Here is an 11,904-nt window from a genome sequence, read left to right as displayed (position 1 = left end):
CAGAGTGTGTGTGTTTGTGTGAGCGTAGAGGACAGAAAAGAGGGGAGGGGAAAAGAGTGCACGGGGCTGTCAATAGGCACGGGTGTTTGTGTGTTTTTGCATGCAGGGACACATGTTTTGTGAGTGATTTTGTGTGAAATATGGAGAGCAGGATAAACAGTGCAGAGGGAGGGACAGCTGTGCAATTACGCTATAGGGAGCGGGGACAAATGACAGGGCTGCCAGTTAAAACATTGGTATTTGAGATCGATGGCATCTGTGATTGAAGTTTTGAACGAGAGAAAGTGGAAAACAAGAAGTAGTTCATATGAAAACTGCTCTCTGAGTCTTTTAGCTCAGGAAGCTTTTACTCAAGCAAAAGTTCGACACTGTTTGGCTTTTTCTTACAGCACCAGAGAGGGATAGCATTATAAAAAAGCAGGGTAATCAGCAGGGCTAAAAAAGTATCCAAAAGTCGTAGAGATATTGTGTTAAAAAATTACTTTGGTATTATAATAAATAAAATTATTCTAATTATCATAATCAGTATTTTATTTTCATCTTCTTGCTGATAAAATATTTTAAACAATGTGCTACTCTGGCTCTGATGGAGCATGCAGTCTGCAAAGTAACTAGTAACTAAAGCTGTCAAATAACTGCAGTGAATGCAGTGGATTGGATTGGATTGGAAGTATAAAGTGGCAGAAAAAGGAAATACTCATGTAAAAGTGCATCAAACTTGTATTTGAGCACAGTACTTAAATGTACCTGTTTACATTCGATCACTGTGTTACTGTATGACTTTATCTCAATTTATCTTAATAATCATAAAACATTAGTTCTGTTAAAGTACCCAAAAGTCATACTTGAGTAAAAGTAAAGATATGGTTTTAAAATTTGGTAAAAGTGAAAGTCACCCATAAGAATAGTACTAAATAAATAGTGCTAAAGTCTTAAAGTTTCTGATATTAAATGTAAATGTAGTAAATTATACATTTTATACAATTATAAAAAATAAAAAAAAACATTCTGCCTCCTCTCACATGCTTGACATAGAAAATCTGCTGCAAAAAAAGGTTTGCTTCCCGAAACACAGTTCAAGTTTTTCATAATCATCCAACCAAAAGAAAACAGCCTTAATGGACTCAAGTTATCAAATAAAAGTAGTAAAAAAGTCCAATATTTGCGGAAGTAACTAAATACAGCTACTCAAATTACTGCAATTAAGTCAATTTTGACCGTACTTTAGTATTATTTCAAGTCTGTAATTGTACTTTTACTTAGGGATGCATTACACCATGTAATCTACTCAGTTACGTTTAAAACTATAATTGAGAACAATTTGAATTCATATCATAACCTGCATTTTTGTAGCAGATAAGCTAATGAAAACCTGACATATGAAGATTTACAGACACAGAAACCCCTTTGGTTGAATGTCTGCTATTAATAATGCATTAAACATCAATGATTAAAAAGTAACTCATACTCTGAGTAACGTTTTTTGTACTTTTTTGTATGCCAGTAGTTTTACTTTAAGGTAATTGCGTAATATTACATGTAACTGCACTCATACATGACTACAGGTTTCCAGCACTCTTTCCACAGCTGTCCAAACAAAGTTGAGTAAAAGTATCAGAAAATGGACATACTCAAGTAAAGGAAGTACTTCATAATTTTACTTAAGTACAGTATTTGAGGAAATGTACTCAGTTACATTCCCTCGCTCCCCTACACATGCTCTGCTGTGCTGTAGATCTAATGTTTGTTGTACCTTCCAGCACCAGTAACACATGCATGTTATTAGAACAGCCACAAAGTTGTTTCTTACTGCAGTGTGTTCTATCTGTGTTGCAATCCCCATGCCGAGACCTCAGTGTGGTTCTAATCAATTAACCCCGTCATTGCGGGAAATGAAAATATCCCGGGGTTGTGAGAACTGGCTTTATTTTGGATGATCCTGACGATTCACAGAACGTACAGAGAACGGATGCCTGAGGGGAGGTAAAACTTCGCTGAGGATCCTTTAGCAAAACAGGCGCCAACGTGGGATGCTAAGCTTATGTGAGTTGTTTTTCCCTGGTGACTGGAAAAGAAAATATTTCCTGGATTGTCGGGGGGGAAGTGAAAGAGTCATATTATAGAATCTCGGTTCAGCCAAACGTACTGCATTAAAAGTGGCTCTAAAAGGTCCAGTGTGCAGGATTTAGAGGGATCTATTGGAACACACATCATTATGTTTTCATGAGTGTATGACCAAAAATCATTGTTTTATCATGACCTTAGAAAGAGGATTTTATCTACAGAGGGAGCGTCCAGCATGTTGTGCCGCCATGTTTCTACAGTAGCCTAGAATGGACAAACTAAACACTGGTTTCCAGAGAAGGCCTTTCAGTTTCTCTTGTTTTTAGTTGCAGGGTGAGGAAAGGGTTGTTCAGTTGGTTGCAGTCTGCAAACTCACCACTAGATGCCACTAAATCCTTCACATTGGTCCTTTAATAAGGTCACGATAAATGTTGTTCTTCAAACTTTGAAAGAGAAAAAAATGAAAGAAATAATAAGCAAAGTTTGCTTCAAACAGAAACACAACATTTTTGACTATTTCAGTATTATTATGAAAAATAGTAATTCCTGCCCACATTTGTATTCATTTATTTATTTATTTATTACTGCACTGATTTGTTTAAATAAAAAGAAGATTGATGTTTTTGTCCCAAAGATCTTTGTAACTGAAATGTTCACCTTTTTTAAATAAATCAGTGCAGAAATAAAAAGAAAATGTGTGCAGGAATTACTATTTTTCTTTGGAATTGATTTTTAGGGGGGGATTTGATTCCCAGCACCTTAGAAAAAGCAAGTGGTGTGTGCGGAGCCTTCAACTCATATTTCAGTATGAAATCAAATTAACATTTTTGGTTCCTGGAAGCAGGAAGCGGTTCAGTATAAGGTGAATATGTGACCTGTCCTGGATCAGATGCTTTGTAGAACTTCATCCATTCAAAACTTTCTTTTTTGTTGTTTTTTTTTTCAAGGTCAAATTAGAGACTTTCACTGGGTTTCAATCACTGACTGAAAAAAAGATATTGTTTCAAGTCAACAAGCTAAACACCAGAGCAAAGGAACCAATCATATGTGTCTTGTTTTTTAATAAGGTAACTTGAACAAGGCTGCCTCTCTGCTGTGTTGGCAAAGAAGCCGCATGAATAAGGCCGGCTGCTCGAAATGCAAATACATGAATGGATTTGCGCACACACACAATCACAATCACACAGTCTTTAAAGAGAGATCAGAAAGGTTTGTTTTCCTTACCGCCTCACTTACCCCTGGATATCCCTAATTGGGGATGATTACAACATGTTTGCATGCTATTGTTGTCTCAAAGTGTTGTTGTTTGTGTGTGTGTGTGTGTGTGTGTGTGTGTGTGTGTGTGTGTGCAACTGGGCATGCTTCTTGTGTGCACGTAACTCAACTAAAGAGGAATGCAAGACAGACTATCCAGGCCTGTGTTTACAAACCCTTATCGATGTTTCAGATGAAGAACAGATAAATATATGGGTTGCTAAGCTAAAAATCTCTCTTTCTTCTTCTCGTTCGAACCAAAGACGCGTAACGTAAGCATAAATAATTACATTGGCTGAAAAGTTGAGCTGTTTGCAATTCAGGATAGCTGTGTTAAAGTCATCTGCAAGTGCAAATCATTTATGCTGGATTAGCTTTTAATCCTTTGTTGTAATAATTTTATTACATGGTTTTATTTGTATTTTTTGTTTTTGTTTTTCTTGTTTTTTATCTTGATTATTATCACCATCAGCCTTCACTGTGCAGTCGGTTATCCTCAGTAGGATAGAGGTGTAGGAGGATTAACTTTCTGCTCCAATGACGCCATCTAGTGTTCAAAAACTTAAATGAATAGAGCATCTCTGCCCATCATGTGTACAGTATATTATATTGAAAAAGACAGGTAGTAAAAAAGTTACTGTTTAGCCCTGTGATAGTGTCATAATCTACCTAAACAGGGCAGTATATATACAGTGTTACAGTAATGGGACTCTTCACTTACACACTGCAGCAGCTCCATGTTTGTGAGGTTAAAGGTCTTATCTAAGGATGCCTCCATGTCTCTGTGTGTGTGTGTTTTGTATACTTCACGTTCACATAATTTCCCTTTAGTGATACGCAAAAGGAAGAGATGCGTGCACACAAATCACAAGTTGCCCGCACACATGTGCACACACTTCAAGAAGCTTAGGTTGTCTGCTTCCCATCAAGGCTTTCCATGCCTGTTGTTGTACAAACAGCCGTGTTTATTGTCTCTGTCCTAAAGAGAAAAGAGACCTGCCCTGTCTTCACACAGGAACAGACACTGAGCCAAAGCAGCCACAATAGACAGCAGGCCCCCTCCGTCTCCCACCAACCTCTGGCGGCCATGTTTTCACAACCAGAGATAACAGAGAAGAGGAGATGGGGGGCGGGAGACAGTTACGGAGTTTGATAAATGACACAATCGTGACGGAGGAAGAGAAAGAGAGACGTGGGACAGATGCGGGGAGATTTAGGGGGGAGTGGGGGGTGAGAGAAGAGATACATGGCGAGGTCACGGCAGTGTTTATCCGCCCACAACAATGATGTGGGTCAATGAGTGTTTCTCAAGGCAGCAAGTGTTGTTTCAGGATGTTGCAATGATGACAGGTTCCTCGAGAACAGCGCTCATATTTTCTCATACTGTATATTTCTCAAGGAGGAGGATGGTTCTGCCAAAACACATTTTAAAAAGTACTCAAGCTGAGTTTTATCTGCACAGCAATTTATCTGGCTCAGCACTCGCCGCGCCTTACAACTCAGCTCATGATAAGTCAAGTCCAACACTCCTGTGTTTCGTTGTTCAGTAAATGTCATTTCAGGGTCCCGAGGCGAGCTGTGCCTAAACGGAGGGGATGCGATGTTGGGCACAATATGGACTATTAAATCTCTTAGCACTTGCAGCCGAGTTGGGTGGGCTGTGGAACTTAGGCAGCAGCTGAGCCATCACCTCCAGGGCCTGCATTAACTCATAAAGATCACTGTCTCTTCCAAACACACCGAGCCAAAGTGGAGGTCATGTGTGTGTGCCGGTGCAGATGTGCGTGTCTCAATCTCGGAAGCGTGATAAATTATACTTTTAGTGCATATTTCATCTGTGAAAAGAAGTCAGATTGCTTCATTTAAGGGGTTTGTGTTAAACATGTGTCTCTGTGTGTGTCTGTCGCTCCCACCACTCCTATAATTACAGTCACTGGTATCAGATGAAACCCCACACAGAGCTGATCTCGAGATGTGCCCTTTGTGTAAGCAACATCTCGCTGCTAGATTGATAGAGGATCGGAGGAGAGTTCACACAAATGGGAGAGCATTATAGTGTCGGGTTACCTCTAAGTTCTCTCTCTGTGAGCTTGTTATCTTTCCTTTTTCCTCTATTCATTAATAATTTTCCCGCCCACTCAGTTCTCATTTTTATATAATCTCATCCCTCCTATGCATGTGATGTGCTGGCTCTCTCCCTGTCTGAACACACACACGGGTACAGGAAATGCACGGCAAATAAAAAAGCAGCAGACCACCAACACTCACACTATAGGAGATTAGAACATAGCAGGACTCTATTTACCTGACTGATCTGCGGAAATGACTGTCTGCAGCGTGACACTATAGATCCATTTACAGTGGCAACCCTTCATTAATGCTTTGTGTGAGGCTGTGTGTGTGTGTGTGTGTGCGTGTGTGTGTGCATGCACTTGACAGTCCCTATAGGTGGAGACAAAACCAGTGTTAGAACCCGTAAGTCATACTTGAACAAAAGTAAAGATATCCTGTTAAAATATTACTTTGGTAAAAGTGATAGTCACTTATACGAAGAGTACTTGAGTAAAAGTTGTAAAGTATCTGACATTATATGTATTTAAGTATCAAAAGTACAAGTAAAAGTAAATTATACATGTATTAGGCGCTGATGTAGAATGTAATCTGCAAAGTAACTAGTAGTGGAGTGGAAGTATAAAGTAGCAGAAAATAGTAGTAAAGTAAAACCACCTCAAAATTGTACTTAAGTGCAGAACTCGAGTAAATGTACTCAGTTACATTCCATAAGTGGAAACAGCAAGCAAAAAAACTCAAGTAACTAAGTACATTTACTTGAGTATTGTACAGGTTCAAATTCAAGGTGCTTTACTTGAGTATTTCCATTTGATGCAACCTTATGCTTTTACTCCACTTCATCTCAGAGGGAAATATTATCTACATTTTTGTTTGACAGATTTAGTTACAAGTTACTTTACAGATTACCTTCCTGTCCAGTGAAAACCACATATCTCCAGATGCATTGATGTTGAATGCTGACAACTGACAGTGTTGCAGAAAGTATCCCAAAGTCGTATACCAGTAAAAGTCCTTAAGTATCGACAGTATAAGTAAAAGTAAACGTATATTTACATGTACGTATATACTGTATACTATAGGTTGACTGATGATCAGAATTAATGTTTCTTTTGTATCTGTTGCTGATCAAATAAATACATTTAAAAATGTTCTCCTTTGGCTCTGATACAGCATGTAATCTGCAAAGTAACTTGTAACCAAAGTTATCAAATAAATGTAGTGGAGTAGAAACTACAATATTTTCCTCCAAAATGTAGTGGGGTGGAAGTATGAGGTAGCAGAACATGGAAATACTGAAGTAAAGTACAAGTACCTCAAAAATGTACTTAAGTACAGCATTTGAGTAAATGTACTTAGTTACATTTCATCGCTGGACAGAGCTCATCTCTAGTAGGGACGATGTTGCATTCCTCAGGCACTATTTCTTCTCTCAGAGGGACACATGGAAAAATACACCCATTCTAACCTGGCCGTACACTCCCACAGACACACACACATACGGATGCACGCACACACGCACACACACACACGCACACACACACACTGACTGACAGAGACAGACACATGCAGCCACATGCACACAGATGTCGACAGGCAACTATATTTATACCAATGCCCCAATAAATCTATCTGCTCACTTGTCTATTTTCTCTGGCTTTGCCCATGCGGCACTGAATGCCTGCACACGGTGACGAGGAGGAGAGGAGAGGAGAGGAGAGGAGAGGAGAGAGCTACAGTAGGGGAGATAGAAGGAGACAAGTGCCCCATGGCATTTTCCTCCTCTTTGGCCTGCCTCCTCTCCATGTCTTAAACACAACTGCTGGCCCGACTCTGCTGCACACCACCGTGCAACAAATTCCTGGAAAATATGAACTTGTGTCAACTTGTACAGCTCAAACTAATACAGGCCCACTTTTCTTTTTTTTCTTTTTTCCCCCTCGTCTTTTCATTTCTACAGCATAAATACCTCAAAACAACACCTCGTTCTGCTGAGTGGCAAAAACAATCTAAACGAGGCAGATGTGCTAAAAAGGATCTAGTTTGGTGAAAATCATCACGCTGAAAAAAGCAAATTAAAAAGCATGCAACACACATATTATCTGGAAGATATCTAGAAGATAAAGGTGATATAAAATGTTTTTAAATTAATTAATGTTTGTATGAATTTGGCAGGTTAAAATCTCCGCTCTGTGCTGCTTCTTCCGGCAGGATATAGTATTTGGTAAGAGAAGACTGATGTGGAGTATTCCTGTCAGTTTAAACTGACACCTGCACTCAGAGTAACAACACACAAAGTGAGTGTCACGTCCACCTGAATTTGTCAACATGGTTCATATAATGAATTTGTCCAAATATACTGAAAAATGCATCATCATTAAATGATCAAAAGGAGTGTCTCATCACCTGACGTCTCATTAGAGTCCGACCCTGCGTGTGGAAAGAATGAGATTAGATAACAACATGAATGTTTTACTTTTTATTTGAATAGTGTTTTGAATGTGAGTCACAAACGGTACTTCTACGCTAAATGAAAAATGCAACGTAACATCCAGATATGAAACGATGTCTGCAGAATACAAAAATGAAAAGTATAACGAAATGAGAAGCAAACATGACAAAGTGTCTTTAAATAGATGACAAATCAACGGATTCTGTAACACATGTAGTTTGCATTACGTAGCTGTCGCGATTACATTATTTCCACTCCGGCAAAAACGTTTTTCTCTCACTGCATCAAAATAAAAGTACATGGAATGTGCTTAATGTTACTTCAGCTAAATATTATAATATTCAAATGGTTTTAAGTTCACCTCACTTTGCAGGCCAGATGAAGAAGTACACAAACTCAGAAAGCACAATTAACATGACTTTGTCTCGACTCAGTCTCGTACCGTAGAGTCACAGAGGTTATGGAGATGTCAGCCCAAAACATCCTGTAATTATTTCTGATAATTACCACCATCACGAGGCCTTACACTGACACAATCAAGAGTTAGAGCAACAATAACTAGCTGAAAGGCATGTCACCATGATTACCATGTACAGAGATTTATTGATGTGCTAGAAAAAACCCATCTGTCATGCCAACACCACCACTGATAAGATATGGCCATTTCATAACCAGTGTGTTTGCTGAACTCATGTTAAATACATTTTCATAGAAATACTCTCAGATGCAAGATTGCTCCAGTAAAGATCTGGCAAATAATCACCCAACTGGGCTGCTGTGAGTGTTGTCGTCATTTTAGCTAACTTCCTGTCCGTTTTGCAGTTAGCAAACCCCTCCCTCTTCTCCACGTCACCACATGAACATTCAGCGGTAATCGCCAGATGTAGCAGCAGACGGGAGGATCCTGCTGTCTGCATGTTCACGAGCAGACAGGACCGCCTCTTTATGGAGTCTGCTGTCCTGATTGGATAAAGTGGGCAGGGATAAGGGTTAAATCGGTGAGAGATTTCTTTCCTAAATGCATCGTACGAATACGTCAAAACAAAGTGTATGAAATGCAAGGGTTACTGCGAACTAAAGTGTGGGTTTTTTCAATGATTGATGTCTAAAATATATCTATTTTTTTCAAGATCTGAGGATAGAGCGCTAACATTACAGCCATTCTGTCTCTTAGTTTTAAAATGATTCAGTCATTGTGTGCTCCATTCGAAAAAATAACATACGAGACAGTGATTAACTGGATAAAGGCCCTGCAAAAAGCTTCCATACATCCGATATTGAAAGCATGTGACTTTGGTAACAGCCTCGTCTGAATCATGCTATCTGCCTGAAACATAAACACACCGACTGCATGATCAAAGCAAGACGAATCCTTAAGGGTATGATAAGATCCCCGCCAGAACACTCACTGCGAGACACGCAGCGTTGACAGAACAAGTGGAAGCGCTGCGGTATTATAGCTCAGTATACTTACTGTACATTGTCTGGCAATAAAAACGTAATTGTAAATGAGATGACATGATTTATGGTTTATGGGAAACATACTTCCTCTGCGAACGACAAATAAAGTATCTTGTCTGCCTCACACGGAGACAGCGCGTCAAAGAGCAGTGTGCTTTTAATAACCAACATAACGAGAGACAGCGGCTTACAGATATATAACAGGTGCTGTCAACTGAAGGATACGGCGATAGCTGGCCAACCTGCACGCACACATACTTAACACTTTCTCTCACACGCACGCACACACGCACCTATGCACATACAGTATCAAACGAAAGCTAACATCCAAAGTGCATTATTACATTAGCCCTGTGTATCGTAACAGATAAACAAAATACATTATACACATTTTCTTGATACCAAACAACATCATGTAAATAAAGGTTTTCTCTTTTGGTTTAATAGAAACAGACGACACCCAAAAGGGTTGTTTTTTTTTTGTTTTTTTTGTTTTTTTGCCAAGCTATTGAGGAAGTCCACGGCAGCCATCGTATCCAAAGTGCTTCTGAGAGAGATGGAAATGAGTAGTCTTGTCATCGTATCGTTATATAAATAACAGTCTTTGTTGGCAGGCCAAGTCCGCTCCTGCAAAACATGGTGTTGACAGCATTCTTCAAATATGATAATGTGATACCATTTCCCTTTTATGTGTATTTCTTATGCAGTAGCAGGAAAAAAAAAAAGTCGAAACCAGCATCTTTTTGTGTTTGGAGTGCCTGTTCAATTACACGGCAAGGCCAAGTTACTGTAACTGAGAGACAGATTGATGGCAACATTTTTGGTAGAATGTCAAGATGCTCTAATAATTATGCAAAGTCATCCTGTGAACACACACGTCAAAGTAAAATTAAAGTACTGGAATTGGGGCCATGGTGACATCCTTTATCTTCTTGTGATCCAACAGCATATTGTAGATAGAAAGCAATGTCTCAGAATGACTTAAAATATCAGATAGTTCAAAATAGTCAGTGTGACCCTTTTTGATTAGTGGCCAGTAAATTGATGGTTCGCTAAACCCTTCCCTCAAACAACAGTTGTCCAGTCACGGTTTAGCAACCGTAACAAGGCATGGCAGGTCTGTTGAGGCAAGCTTTGGGTTTCTGCACATGCTGAATCAGTGTGCATGGGGCTGCAGTAAGTATAAAGAATGGATTAAACGCTGTGTTTACCTGCTCTAACGAAGGCTGCAAATGATAGCATGCCTGCCTAATTAGTGCACTACCTACAGTAGTAACCCCAGAGTTACTCTTAGACCAAGGGACATTTCTTTAGCTCAGATCTGACTGACTAAACTGAAGAATTTTGATTGGTAATTGTTCGAACCTAGAACCAGTCCGCGATGCTGGGGGTCAGGATGCTCAGGTCCCTGACGTCGCCTGCCACCCACTGTTTCGGGTATCTGATTAGGATGCCTCCTGGGTTCCTCCCTTTGGAGGTTTTTTGGACACAACCAACTGGAAGGAGACCCCAGGGCAGACCCAGAACTTGTGGGAGGGATTACATATGTAATCCCAGATAGCAAATGTTGTTGCCCACACCAGACATATTCACTGAGCCCACACACCATGTGGAATGATGGCACTTGGGCGGGCCACCGTTTGCCCAATCTGAACCACAAGCACGCCATGGCCAGATGTCAGCCAAGAGCAAACCAAAAGAAACAACTGGCAGAAGTCTGAGCCAGATCCAGACTACCAGAATAGAAATGAGCTGTGGCTAAGATCTGACAAACAGGAGGGGGCCTCACATGGATGGATGGATGGATGGATGGATGGATGGATGGATGGAATTTTTATTAGGGGCTTAGCGAACACTCAATTTAGGAAATGTTATCTTCAAATGAGGTGCATCAGCACAAGCTGATGCCTGACACTTTGGTTTTAGGGGGCATATCTAAATTCCTCGTGTTCCATGTTTCCAGGGTCAATATTCTGTTAACACACATGAACCCTCCTATTGCGGTCAAATAACAATAACCCTAGAGCTGTGAAACAGACAACATCAGGAACATAGGACTCTGGGAACATTGGACCCTTTGTCATGTTCCCTTTATGTGCCATGTAAATGTGGGGATCCAGGAAAATTGGGCCCTGGGAACATAGGAATGACTCCTGGTTTTAGATAGCAGTCATTGTCAAGCATCTATGCTATTAAACTGTTGGTGGGAGTGACACTAAGAAGCTGTGGCACATGCAGATCCTCCTCTTTCATTGAGATGGAACATTTTCACATTCTTTGGTCCTTTTTCATATACAAGAATAAAGAAAAATAGGTAGTTTAGAAAGAAACATGTCCCTTCCTTTAGTCCCCCTTGCAAGTGTACCCATGTGGTTGCATCTACTTTCTGTACCCTTTGAACCTTCCTGTTTTGTCTTTCAAAATTCCCGGGAACCAAGATCGAGAACTGGGATCAAAAATTTGAAATAAACATTTTAGGGGCATTATCTGATTGGAGTGGTGCAAAAACGGAAACAAAAGGATCGCAGTGAAAGTCCAAACGCTATCCTTCGCTGACACTAGCCATACTTATACAAAGTTTTCAAAAAAGTAACAGAAGTAAT

Source organism: Pagrus major, chromosome 9 (assembly GCF_040436345.1).
Source record: "Pagrus major chromosome 9, Pma_NU_1.0".
Classification (NCBI taxonomy): domain Eukaryota; kingdom Metazoa; phylum Chordata; class Actinopteri; order Spariformes; family Sparidae; genus Pagrus; species Pagrus major.
The sequence above is the reverse complement of the archived record's forward strand: the minus strand, read 5'-3'. Positions refer to the sequence as shown.